Source organism: Megalops cyprinoides, chromosome 2 (assembly GCF_013368585.1).
Source record: "Megalops cyprinoides isolate fMegCyp1 chromosome 2, fMegCyp1.pri, whole genome shotgun sequence".
Lineage (NCBI taxonomy): Eukaryota > Metazoa > Chordata > Actinopteri > Elopiformes > Megalopidae > Megalops > Megalops cyprinoides.
The window spans coordinates 29,797,767-29,811,482 of NC_050584.1; the positions used below are offsets into that span (position 1 = coordinate 29,797,767).

At 43.0% G+C, this 13,716-nt stretch overlaps 2 pseudogenes; both read left to right on the top strand.

The window, feature by feature from the left end:
• The first annotated feature begins 228 nt into the window (after positions 1 to 228).
• Positions 229 to 5,969, top strand: LOC118770198 (annotated as a pseudogene).
• Positions 5,970 to 9,972: 4,003 nt separating this feature from the next.
• LOC118770904 lies at positions 9,973 to 13,172 on the top strand (annotated as a pseudogene).
• Positions 13,173 to 13,716: the final 544 nt, after the last annotated feature.

Consider the following 13,716-nt stretch of genomic DNA (forward strand, 5'->3'; position numbering starts at 1 on the left):
GCTTTCACCTAATCCAAGCATCTATCTTCAGCAACAGTGTCATTTCAATCTCTTTCAGGTACCGCCACCACGGCCACACACATTGCAGTAACTCCCAGCCTGCAGCCTCATAAGCCACACCTTCTGCAGCTGTGGGAAGAACCAAGAAGTCTCCCTATCTGTCACTCTCTCTTTCTCTCGCACACACACGCAGTTTCAGTGAAATGAAACTAAACTCAGTCTCTGTCAGCGTGTGGCAGGAAAATGGCGGAGGCAAGTATCTCAGTGTGCCAGGACCAGTTCAGCTGTTCAATCTATTTGGATCTACTGAAGGATCCGGTGGCTATTCCCTGTGGACACAGTTACTGTATGGACTGTATTAAGGGCTGCTGGGATCAGGATGATCATACTGGTGTCTACAGCTGTCCCCAGTGCAGACAGATCTTCACCCCAAGGCCTGTTCTGGGTAGAAACACCATGTTGGCTGAAGTGGTGGAGAAACTGAAGAAGACAGTTGCTCCTCCTGCTCACTGTTACGCTGGACCTGGAGACATGGCGTGTGATTTCTGCACTGAGAGAAAATGCAAAGCCATCAAGTGCTGCCTGGTGTGTCTGGCCTCTTACTGCGAAAATCACATTCAGCCTCACTGCGAATTTCCTGCCTTTAAGCAGCACAAATTGATCAAAGCCAGCAGACAACTAGAGGAGATGATTTGCTCTCATCATGACAAAGTGATGGAGGTTTACTGTCGTACTGATCAGCAGTGTATCTGTTATCTGTGTACAATGGATGAACACAGAGGCCACGATACAGTCTCAGCTACGGCAGAAAGGACTGAGAAACAGGTAAGGACTGGAGCTCTTTACTGGCAGCCCTAATACTGGTTGTAATGAGAGAGGACCTGTATTTCAAATCTGAATTACAAGAGGTTTTGAAATGAAACAAACAAAAAACATCCCTGTAACTACACTTAACTGTTAATTATTTATCAAACTGCTTATCAAATGTCTGTCAATATATTTGTGTTTATGTAAATAGTGAGCTGAACAAGGACACGAATTTCAGGTCTGAAGTTCAGAGTGATACAGCAGTAAGAGCAGGAAGTGAACACAGGCCAGCTCTCTGTGGCAGCTCTGGTCACACCCCTCATCCCTATTCACTCCCTGAATGGGAATCAACACAGCTGGAGCAGCTGGTTCACTCATACAGTTTAGAAGCTTTAACTGTAAGACCAGTAGAGTTCTATACACTGACTGGCAATATGTCATAAATGTTAGTTGTTAACTGTTGTGTTTCAGTGTTAATGAGGCAGTATTATTTGAAAGATATGAAATCAGTGCAATATAGTTTAAGTAGAGGAATCAATTTCTTTGCAGAAGCAGCTGGGAGAGACACGGAGGTAATTCCAGCAGAGAATCCAGGAGAGAGAGAAGTAGCTGCAGGATCTGAGACAGGCTGTGGAGTCGCTCACGGTGGGTACTGACCAGAGGAGAAGACAACAACTGGCTGCTGGAAGAGCCATTTCAGGGCTCAGTCAGGGCTTTCCTCCAGTCAGCCAGTGCGGAGCCCAGTGTTGAGCCACTTTCCAGCCCTTGTGGGGCTCAATCCCACTGAGCCACACTGTGGAGAACAGGCTGTCTGGGGTCCCAGTAAGAGCTGAGTGAAAGGCCTAGTTAAAATGTACAGCCCTCTTCTCTCTGTGTCTCCTAACAGCGCTCTGCACAGGCAGCAGTGGAGGACAGTGAGAGGATCTTTACTGAGCTGATCCGCTCCATTGAGAGAAGGCGCTCTGAGGTGAAAGAGCTGATCAAAGATCAGGAAAAGGCTACAGTGAGTCAGGCTGAAGGACTCCTGAAGCAACTGGAGCAGGAGATTGCTGAGCTGAGGAGGAGAGATGCTGAGCTGGAGCAGCTTTCACACACAGAGGATCACATCCATTTCCTCCAGGTAACACCACTGGGTGTCTGCCAGTCTGTAGTATGTACACTGATATAAATGGTGTAGTGTGTTACACATGTACAACTACCTACTACTGACATCTCCACAGGAATCAGTTTTGATTGTTTGGTTCTCTAGGCCGGTGTATCTCACACAAAGCTGCTCCTGACTTCTCCCTATGACACTGGAAGACTGAGACAGAGGAACTGATTGACAGATAGACAGGGAGACATGAAGACATGAAGACAGAACAGTAAACAAAATGAACTCTAAGAACGGTGATTGATATATTACCCTCTCTGTAATCTCTTTCTTTAGAGCTGTCAGCCATTTTCTGCCCCTCTCTCTGTGTCACCTGGAGACCTCCCCAGCATCACTGTGGATCCACAGTCCTCTTTAGAATTTGTGAAAGCATCTGTCTCAGAACTGAGAGTGAAACTGGAAGCACTTTTCAAAGAAAAGCTTGGAAAAATATCTAAAAAAGGTTGGTGGAAATACACAGTATATGGTTTTATATACAGTACACACTTACAGGTAGTGGATGCTCTTCCCTTATGCTCTGCCCCCTTTTTGGAATAGCCAGCTCTGTACCAAACTTGTCTCGCTATTAGAACCGCTGCTCTCACATGGGTCCCTGATACAAGATGAACACAATCATCCAATACGCTCACAAGAACAAAATTTATTTAATATAGCGCATTGTACAACCAAGGCCGCCACAAAGTGCAGCACAGAACATTTACAGCCAAAAACACTGAACAAAATAATTCCCTGACCCCCAGCAATGTCCCATAAAGTTATAATAAAGTTTATAAATCCTGATTGCAGAACAGGACGTACCGGACATAACTGGACGTAGTGAAGGCAAGGCTTCCCGCACGCAACACGTGTATCTCATGTCTCAAGGAAATAAAGCAAAGCACTCGCCAGTAATGTGCTAACAAAGTCAACAGTGAAGACGCCAAACAGGACGTGAGGTCATATCTCGGCAATGCTTTTGTGTCTTCACACCTAACTTGGTATATGGACTTCCTACACAGTCCTGAGAGTGTCCAAGAAGTTTTGTGTCATATCACCCCTAGGTAGCGCTATAACTAAAACAATTGAATTCCTGCTCATAACTTTAGATGTCTTTAGCTTAGAATTATGATTCTTTCTTTTGATTCCTTGAGTCATATCAAGATGAAGAGATGTAAAATTTTCATTTCCACCATATTTGGTTGTTTTCATTAACATTCAAAATGGCGGACAGTCTTTTCACTACTCCTCCCACAAATTTTCTCCAATATTCATGAAAATTGAGTGAGAGCATATTGAGAGCATGCCACACAACGTGATCCATGATTTTTTTGCTTATGGAAAGCACTCGGTAGTAATGCGCTAACAAAGTCAACAGTGAAGACGCCAGACAGGTAGTGAGGTCATATCTAAGCAGTGCTTTTGTGTACTGACACCAAATTGGGTGCCTCTGTTTGCAGCTATGCCCTGAGGGTGCCCAAGTTGTTTTAGTGGCGTTCGACCACTAGGTGGCGCTATAAACATATATTGCATATAATTTGTATTATACTTATATTTTAACATATCTTTTGAATTGCATGGTCTAAAATCATAATTCTTTCTTCTTCTGATTCCCTCAGTCATGCCAAGTTTAGCACACTTAATTGTTTCAATGTCTGCCTTATTGCAAAACAGGCCCTCATTGTGCTTGGCCCCTGTATCGCTGCTTGCACCTATATTTGGAGCTTCTAACTGATTGGGACAATATTGATTAATAAAGGTATTAGCCTTTAGTTCTTGCCGTACCTACTCGAAGCCAGCCAAAGTCTTTATGCCTCAAGTGTAACTGCAATTTATATTTCATTTAGACTTGAGCATTTGATCTTACATGACAATATGGCAAGTTCATACGACATTGATTCAGGTTGATACAAAACGAGGGTAATTGTAATAGTACTGCTAATAATATGTAGCCTAATAGAGGGCTATAGACTTGAGCATTTTGATCACACGTTAGCTAACGTTAGCTATCGAGATGACAATATTGACTAGCTTAGCCTGATTCGATCAGGTGATGGTACAAGTCAAAATAAGTGACGGCTGCTCACTTTGTGGGGTCATTTTTCCACACTGATTTTGGGGACCACTAGGCTAAAAGGGACACTTGGGGAGTCCAGTCAGACTTGGTTTCTCTATATATCTGGCCCTTTCTTTGAGCAGAAGGGTACTGAAATAGGCTGGTGTTGACATTTTATGTTAAAACTGTTTAAAGACGCGGTGTCCCACAATTTCCCATTTACTCTCTTTCAACTTCGTGGAATGTTTTCTCCCATGAGGGCCGTGGTTTTCCCTGTGATGACGCGTTGCGCTCTGTTTCTATAGACCTTGAATCACAGAGCTGGCCGTGTTTACTGTGGTTTCTTTCAGTCAGAATAGACAGTGAATTGCTGGGCTGACGGTGGTCACTGTGGTCTCTCCCTCCCAGACACAGAACCTGCAATATATGGTTCCCTATGTGGCAGAGGTGGACAAAGAACACAGCTCCATTACTTGAGTCAAGGTATAGATACTCCTGGTAAAATATACTCCAACACAAGTGAAAGTTGTTCAGTCAAATTTTTACTTGAGTTGAAGTACTGGAGTACTTGCTTTTAAAAATACTCAAGTATTCAACAGTATTTTCTTTTTAATTCAACGCATTGTTGTATTGTTGCCACAATGCATTTACAGAACCAATGACTCTGAAACAACCTACTGAATGCAGACTTGCTTGTAGAACCTGTAGAATGCAAAGCTTGTAGAACATGCTACAAAGACTATATAATGTCTGTAGAAACACAATTGAATCGACAAAAGGACAGCCATCGTCGTTTTCATTATTTTATTTTATTTTTTATACACATAGATAACTAGGGTGTTAATGTCAAGCCAGTCAAAAAACCGAACTAGAGATGTCAACCTATACGGTTTGCCCGTAAAAAAATACCGGGATTGTACGTACATACCGCTATGCGGGATACGGGGAAATGTAGTGTAATAGTTTTCCCCAATAGAAACAAAAATAATACAAATTAATGACCTGTACATAGAAAATTAAATGAACAGGCTGTAATCCATCTGAAAATGACGACCGGATGATGCAAATAGCATGCCAGCTCACATGCACAGTGGTTCTGTGGCACGTCTGAGTTGTTTGGTGCATAGCTAGCTAGCTAAGTAGTAAACCTGCCGAATTTTGCTTAACATTGTAGGGGCGAAATGGTTTGTTGTAGCTGTACAGCTCAGCTAGAAAAGTTTGGCAACTAGACAGTGATCAAGCTATTTCTTCCACAGCTAGCTAGCATTAATGATGTAGCCCACCAGTAATGATTCTCCTACCCAAAAAATTGAGTGGGAGAATACACCATTAAATAATATAATCAGAGCATATTTTTGTCAAATTTTGCATCGACGAAATTAACAGAGAATTTTAGTCAATTTCAATGGCCATGGGTGCTCTGGTGAGGAATCGTCATCTTTATCTGCTGTATCCATCATTACCACCGCCAAGTCCAAATTGAACTGTTCAAAAAAAATGCAGCAAGCAATTTGACTGACAGCGTAGGAGCAGTTTACTGTGATTGGTTTTTCTCCTGTGACGAACACAGCGTGTGGCCTATCGCATTTTAGAAAAGAAAATTCATCCGCTGACTTCAAAGCTATGCTTCAAAGTAACAAGTTACGGGAACTTTCATAGAAATGTAGTGGAGTCAAAAGTAGCACAATATTTGTCTTTTAAATGTAGTGGAGTAAAGGTCATAAATTTCCAAAAAAATTAATACTCAAGTAAAGTACAGATACTCGAAAATGTACTTAAGTACAGTACTCAAGTAAATGTACTTCGTTACTAGTCCACACCCTGCCTGTGGCATTGTGACGCCATCACAGAATCGGGCAGTTTGTTCCAGTTTGGAGGGTTCAGACTCAGTCTCCTGCTCTCTGTCTCTCTTGCTCAGCTTCAGTTCACCTCCTGTTTCTGTGCACTTCAAAAGGTAATGCTGCAAAGCTCTCCTGAGGAATAGCCACACCACGACACTAGGTGAGTCCTCCTCTACACTTAACCCAGGCGTTGGGCTGAAAAGCTGGTAGCACTTATAGCGCTATTCTTTTAATTTGTTATAGTTTGTAGTGCTGTTGACAATATGAAATACATCTCTCACCACTGGGTCATTGAAGCACACCTGTGCAGTTGTAACTCTGAAATTGGTAATGAATTTTGCCCATCTCTGGATTGGATGATATGTGTTGATACCAGAGGTGGAAAACCCCAGTTTCAGAAAGTAAAAGTCCTGCCACGTGTTTGTTCCACCCATGCACTACACCAGCTGAATTGACCAGCACAACTCTTCAGCCAGGCAGAGGAGCTAATTAGTGAAATCACTCTGTTTACTGAATGTCTAGAACAAATACATGGTAGGACTTTTACTTTCTGAAGCCGGGGTGTCCACCTCTGATTGATACTGCTTTTGCCTTTGATGTATTTTCTGTTTCAGATGCTTCATCTTTTCCCTCTGCAGTGCATTTTTTATGTTGATCTGTCTGAAAAAAAGCCTGATAATCAAATTCTGAGGTTAATTTAGTTAGCTAGCTTATGTTCAGCTCTATCCCCACCTTGCCAAAGCAGGAATGCATGCACACAGCACCTAAATATGGTTTCAAACCCGCTCTCTGCTCTTGGCATGTATCTCGAATGCTGACAAAGTGTGAACATCCCAAACTGTCTACACCAGCATGCGCAACATGTATAAAAGCCATTAATATTCTCCTCAGTGTACTTTAATTGCACATTTCTCAATATATCCCACTGCGTTTCATTTCCGTATTAATAGTTTCATTGATTTACATTACTGTCAGCAGACACTCTTATCCAGAGAGAATTACAGAGGTTACAGTTTTACACGTTATCTATTTAGAGTCCTGCTCATTATCACTGTGCTTCACTACCACCCCAGTGGTTGTGGTGGTGCTTTATTCTATCGATTTGCTCAGAACACAGCAATGTAATTGTTAATGTCCCCATCTCCCCCCGATGTGGAATGTGGAGGCATTGTCTAGGCATGCCTGCTGTCATTCCAGCAAGCTGACAGCCACACCCCCCTGAGGCCCCTGTTTCCCCGTTCCTCAGTGCAGAACTGGAACTGCACATGCAAGCAGTTTTTCAGAGCTCATGCAAATGAACACATCAATGCAAATGCGCATGCACAGACACACACACGCAGAGCCACCCAATACTGTGTGCACTTTACTTATAGGGTCCCCATATGGAGAACACTTGTTTTTTTACTGTTACTTACTGTAAAGAGGTGACAGCTGATCTCTTTGCAGTAAGTTAGGTAGTAGAAGCTGTCCAGATGTTCCCCACAAAGCCTCATGTCATGTTATGACGTAATGATTCCCAAATGGACATTTTTAGAATGAACTCTAACTTTCACCTCGCATTGTTGGAAAACCCAGATTGAGACTTTTTAAGTCTTTTTTTTTTCTTTCTTTTAAATGACTGATTTAACCTAAAGCTTAATTTTATTGCCATGCTTTACTTTTAGTAAGTGAGAGACCATACCATACTACAATAAATGTTCAATGTTGGACTAGTAACTTTCCAAAGGCTCAAGTTAAATACAGTACTCGTCAAAAGTTTGGACACACCTGATTAATATAATGGGAAGCATGCATTCAAAGACATTTTTATCTACAGACATAGTAAAAGTGATGTTGATGCCTATGTATGAATTTATATAAAAATATATATTTTGGCTACTTTGAAAAATCAAAAATGTAAGGTAGTTTTTATTTGTTTATAACACTTTTTGGTCACTGCAACATGACCATAGTTTTGATTGTGTTCTCACTTTTGACTGGTACTGTATGTGCTGCCAAAGGGAGCCATTTTACTGATACGCAGGTGTCACTCGGTGCACGGCCCAGTCAAGAGGCGCTGCCATGTGCTGAGGTGCGCTCAGATGTCTGTTTATGCAGAGCCTGCAGCGCCAGACCTGTCCTTGCACATTCTTTGTATTTTGTCCGCAGATTTTGTTACCCCAAATCTGTCATGGGAAGTGAAGTCTCCCGCTCCAACACCCACGTGGCCAACGCCACGGGGAAGCCCATCCGCTTGTACTACAGCGTGGACAAGATGCGTCTGGATGAGATAGTGCAGGAAATCGGGGCCGAACTGGGGGCCTCTTCGTCTAAAGAAGTGAGCGGAAAGATATCGTCGTCAACAAAGATGGTTTTCAAACGCGATTCCCTCATCCGCTACATACGCATCCCGGTCGCCGACTTCTGCAAGTTTGCGGGAGAGGGGACACTTTACGCAAGTGTTTTTGCGGAGAGCTGTAGCTGCAGCGACGAATGGGAGAAGACGATCTGCCTGAATTTCCACGTCCCCAGCGACAGGTCCTTCATCGTGACCGAGAACCACAACATCAGGTTCCAGAAATACGGGGCGAGTATCTGGGAGGACGAGCATGGCGTCAGACATGGCTAACAGAAACCTCTGGGGGGAAAAAATCGTATCTACAATCTAAGCCAATATCTAGCTTAATTTGCAAACACCTTTGTACTTGATCTTTATTTTGAATTTTGCACATGCATGATAAAATGTAACTGAGAAATAAATGTGAGGTGCTCAATAAAAAATCTTTTCATTCTTGTGAAACCAAGGGAAAATCTGTTCTCATTTCCTTTCTACACTGCATCCATTTCTCATATACACTGCAATATATAAGAACCTCTAACCCATACAGTTGCCCATCTCAAACCAGGCAAATCCACACACTCCCTCTCTCACACCCGGGTGCTGGATTCCTCCCTGAAACATTCTACCAATATAGGCTCTCCCTCACAGAAAATGCCAAATGCAGTTACCTGCACGTTTTAGGACCCGAGAAGATCAAACAACTTGAGAGAATCGGGAGCATCTTTCACTGAATTCTCCACCACTTATCTGCAGGACAGTTTGCAAAACAGTGAGAATGGTAATGTTAAAGTCAGTCAGATTGTACACGGCTCCCCCCCCCCCCCCCAAGAAAAAAGAGATGTTATTTTGTAAAACAAACTCCGCGTGTACTACAGCGTGGACAAGATGCGTCCGGGGGAGATGGTGCAGTAAATCGGGGTCGAAGAGGAGGCCTCTTCGTCTAAAGAAGTGGGCAGAAAGATATCGTCTTCAATAAAGATGTTTTCAAATGCCATTCCCGCATCCGCTACATACGCATCCTGGTCACCGACTTCTGCAAGTTTGCGGGAGAGGGGACACTTTACGTCAGCATTTTTGTAGAGAATAGCACCTGTAGTGATGACTGGGAGAAGACGATTTGCCTGAATTTCTACATCCCCGCGAATCACAATATCAAGTTCCAGGAATATGGGGAGAATATCTGGGTGGACGAGCAAGGCATCAGACATGGCTAATAGATTTCTGGCAAAGAATCATTATATAAAACGGAGCACATGGATTTAACAAATTAATCAAGAAGTCACTTCACTGCACAAGCAGGCTTTGCTGTATACCTTTATTAACACAGTATTTAGAAGTACTTAGCTGAAATGAATGCAACAATTTAGAAAAAAATGAGACGATTAGACTCCTCTTTGACCCTCCCAAATTATAATGGAAGTCTGGCAGAATACATCAACAGGGTAAGGCATGAATACTAAAACACTGTGATCAATTATATGTAATATACAGGCATGACTGAGCCAAGGGGGTTGTAAGGCAATGAGTCTAAGAAGTGACCTTTACCCCTACATATATGACGTGTAACTTAACATGTATGATGTGAAGGGGAAGTGTCCACAATTCACATTAAAAATCGCTTTCACCTAATCCAAGCATCTATCTTCAGCAACAGTGTCATTTCAATCTCTTTCAGGTACCGCCACCACGGCCACACACATTGCAGTAACTCCCAGCCTGCAGCCTCATAAGCCACACCTTCTGCAGCTGTGGGAAGAACCAAGAAGTCTCCCTATCTGTCACTCTCTCTTTCTCTCACACACACGCAGTTTCAGTGAAATGAAACTAAACTCAGTCTCTGTCAGCGTGTGGCAGGAAAATGGCGGAGGCAAGTATCTCGGTGTGCCAGGACCAGTTCAGCTGTTCAATCTGTTTGGATCTACTGAAGGATCCGGTGGCTATTCCCTGTGGACACAGTTACTGTATGGACTGTATTAAGGGCTGCTGGGATCAGGATGATCATACTGGTGTCTACAGCTGTCCCCAGTGCAGACAGATCTTCACCCCAAGGCCTGTTCTGGGTAGAAACACCATGCTGGCTGAAGTGGTGGAGAAACTGAAGAAGACAGTTGCTCCTCCTGCTCACTGTTACGCTGGACCTGGAGACATGGCGTGTGATTTCTGCACTGAGAGAAAATGCAAAGCCATCAAGTGCTGCCTGGTGTGTCTGGCCTCTTACTGCGAAAATCACATTCAGCCTCACTACGAATTTCCTGCCTTTAAGCAGCACAAATTGATCAAAGCCAGCAGACAACTAGAGGAGATGATTTGCTCTCATCATGACAAAGTGATGGAGGTTTACTGTCGTACTGATCAGCAGTGTATCTGTTATCTGTGTACAATGGATGAACACAGAGGCCACGATACAGTCTCAGCTACAGCAGAAAGGACTGAGAAACAGGTAAGGACTGGAGCTCTTTACTGGCAGCCCTAATACTGGTTGTAATGAGAGAGGACCTGTATTTCAAATCTGAATTACAAGAGGTTTTGAAATGAAACAAACAAAAAACATCCCTGTAACTACACTTAACTGTTAATTATTTATCAAACTGCTTATCAAATGTCTGTCAATATATTTGTGTTTATGTAAATAGTGAGCTGAACAAGGACACGAATTTCAGGTCTGAAGTTCAGAGTGATACAGCAGTAAGAGCAGGAAGTGAACACAGGCCAGCTCTCTGTGGCAGCTCTGGTCACACCCCTCATCCCTATTCACTCCCTGAATGGGAATCAACACAGCTGGAGCAGCTGGTTCACTCATACAGTTTAGAAGCTTTAACTGTAAGACCAGTAGAGTTCTACACACTGACTGGCAATATGTCATAAATGTTAGTTGTTAACTGTTGTGTTTCAGTGTTAATGAGGCAGTATTATTTGAAAGATATGAAATCAGTGCAATATAGTTTAAGTAGAGGAATCAATTTCTTTGCAGAAGCAGCTGGGAGAGACACGGAGGTAATTCCAGCAGAGAATCCAGGAGAGAGAGAAGTAGCTGCAGGATCTGAGACAGGCTGTGGAGTCGCTCACGGTGGGTACTGACCAGAGGAGAAGACAACAACTGGCTGCTGGAAGAGCCATTTCAGGGCTCAGTCAGGGCTTTCCTCCAGTCAGCCAGTGCGGAGCCCAGTGTTGAGCCACTTTCCAGCCCTTGTGGGGCTCAATCCCACTGAGCCACACTGTGGAGAACAGGCTGTCTGGGGTCCCAGTAAGAGCTGAGTGAAAGGCCTAGTTAAAATGTACAGCCCTCTTCTCTCTGTGTCTCCTAACAGCGCTCTGCACAGGCAGCAGTGGAGGACAGTGAGAGGATCTTTACTGAGCTGATCCTCTCCATTGAGAGAAGGCGCTCTGAGGTGAAAGAGCTGATCAAAGATCAGGAAAAGGCTACAGTGAGTCAGGCTGAAGGACTCCTGAAGCAACTGGAGCAGGAGATTGCTGAGCTGAGGAGGAGAGATGCTGAGCTGGAGCAGCTTTCACACACAGAGGATCACATCCATTTCCTCCAGGTAACACCACTGGGTGTCTGCCAGTCTGTAGTATGTACACTGATATAAATGGTGTAGTGTGTTACACATGTACAACTACCTATTACTGACATCTCCACAGGAATCAGTTTTGATTGTTTGGTTCTCTAGGCCGGTGTATCTCACACAAAGCTGCTCCTGACTTCTCCCTATGACATTGGAAGACTGAGACAGAGGAACTGATTGACAGATAGACAGGGAGACATGAAGACATGAAGACAGAACAGTAAACAAAATGAACTCTAAGAACGGTGATTGATATATTACCCTCTCTGTAATCTCTTTCTTTAGAGCTGTCAGCCATTTTCTGCCCCTCTCTCTGTGTCACCTGGAGACCTCCCCAGCATCACTGTGGATCCACAGTCCTCTTTAGAATTTGTGAAAGCATCTGTCTCAGAACTGAGAGTGAAACTGGAAGCACTTTTCAAAGAAAAGCTTGGAAAAATATCTAAAAAAGGTGGTGGAAATACACAGTATATGGTTTTATATACAGTACACACTTACAGGTAGTGGATGCTCTTCCCTTATGCTCTGCCCCCTTTTTGGAATAGCCAGCTCTGTACCAAACTTGTCTCGCTATTAGAACCGCTGCTCTCACATGGGTCCCTGATACAAGATGAACACAATCATCCAATACGCTCACAAGAACAAAATTTATTTAATATAGCGCATTGTACAACCAAGGCCGCCACAAAGTGCAGCACAGAACATTTACAGCCAAAAACACTGAACAAAATAATTCCCTGACCCCCAGCAATGTCCCATAAAGTTATAATAAAGTTTATAAATCCTGATTGCAGAACAGGACGTACCGGACATAACTGGACGTAGTGAAGGCAAGGCTTCCCGCACGCAACACGTGTATCTCATGTCTCAAGGAAATAAAGCAAAGCACTCGCCAGTAATGTGCTAACAAAGTCAACAGTGAAGACGCCAAACAGGACGTGAGGTCATATCTCGGCAATGCTTTTGTGTCTTCACACCTAACTTGGTATATGGACTTCCTACACAGTCCTGAGAGTGTCCAAGAAGTTTTGTGTCATATCACCCCTAGGTAGCGCTATAACTAAAACAATTGAATTCCTGCTCATAACTTTAGATGTCTTTAGCTTAGAATTATGATTCTTTCTTTTGATTCCTTGAGTCATATCAAGATGAAGAGATGTAAAATTTTCATTTCCACCATATTTGGTTGTTTTCATTAACATTCAAAATGGCGGACAGTCTTTTCACTACTCCTCCCACAAATTTTCTCCAATTCATGAAAATTGAGTGAGAGCATATTGAGAGCATGCCACACAAACGTGATCCATGATTTTTTTGCTTATGGAAAGCACTCGGTAGTAATGCGCTAACAAAGTCAACAGTGAAGACGCCAGACAGGTAGTGAGGTCATATCTAAGCAGTGCTTTTGTGTACTGACACCAATTGGGTGCCTCTGTTTGCAGCTATGCCCTGAGGGTGCCCAAGTGTTTTAGTGGCGTTCGACCACTAGGTGGCGCTATAAAACATATATTGCATATAATTTGTATTATACTTATATTTTAACATATCTTTTGAATTGCATGGTCTAAAATCATAATTCTTTCTTCTTCTGATTCCCTCAGTCATGCCAAGTTTAGCACACTTAATTGTTTCAATGTCTGCCTTATTGCAAAACAGGCCCTCATTGTGCTTGGCCCCTGTATCGCTGCTTGCACCTATATTTGGAGCTTCTAACTGATTGGGACAATATTGATTAATAAAGGTATTAGCCTTTAGTTCTTGCCGTACCACTCGAAGCCAGCCAAAGTCTTTATGCCTCAAGTGTAACTGCAATTTATATTTCATTTAGACTTGAGCATTTGATCTTACATGACAATATGGCAAGTTCATACGACATTGATTCAGGTTGATACAAAACGAGGGTAATTGTAATAGTACTGCTAATAATATGTAGCCTAATAGAGGGCTATAGACTTGAGCATTTTGATCACACGTTAGCTAACGTTAGCTATCGAGAT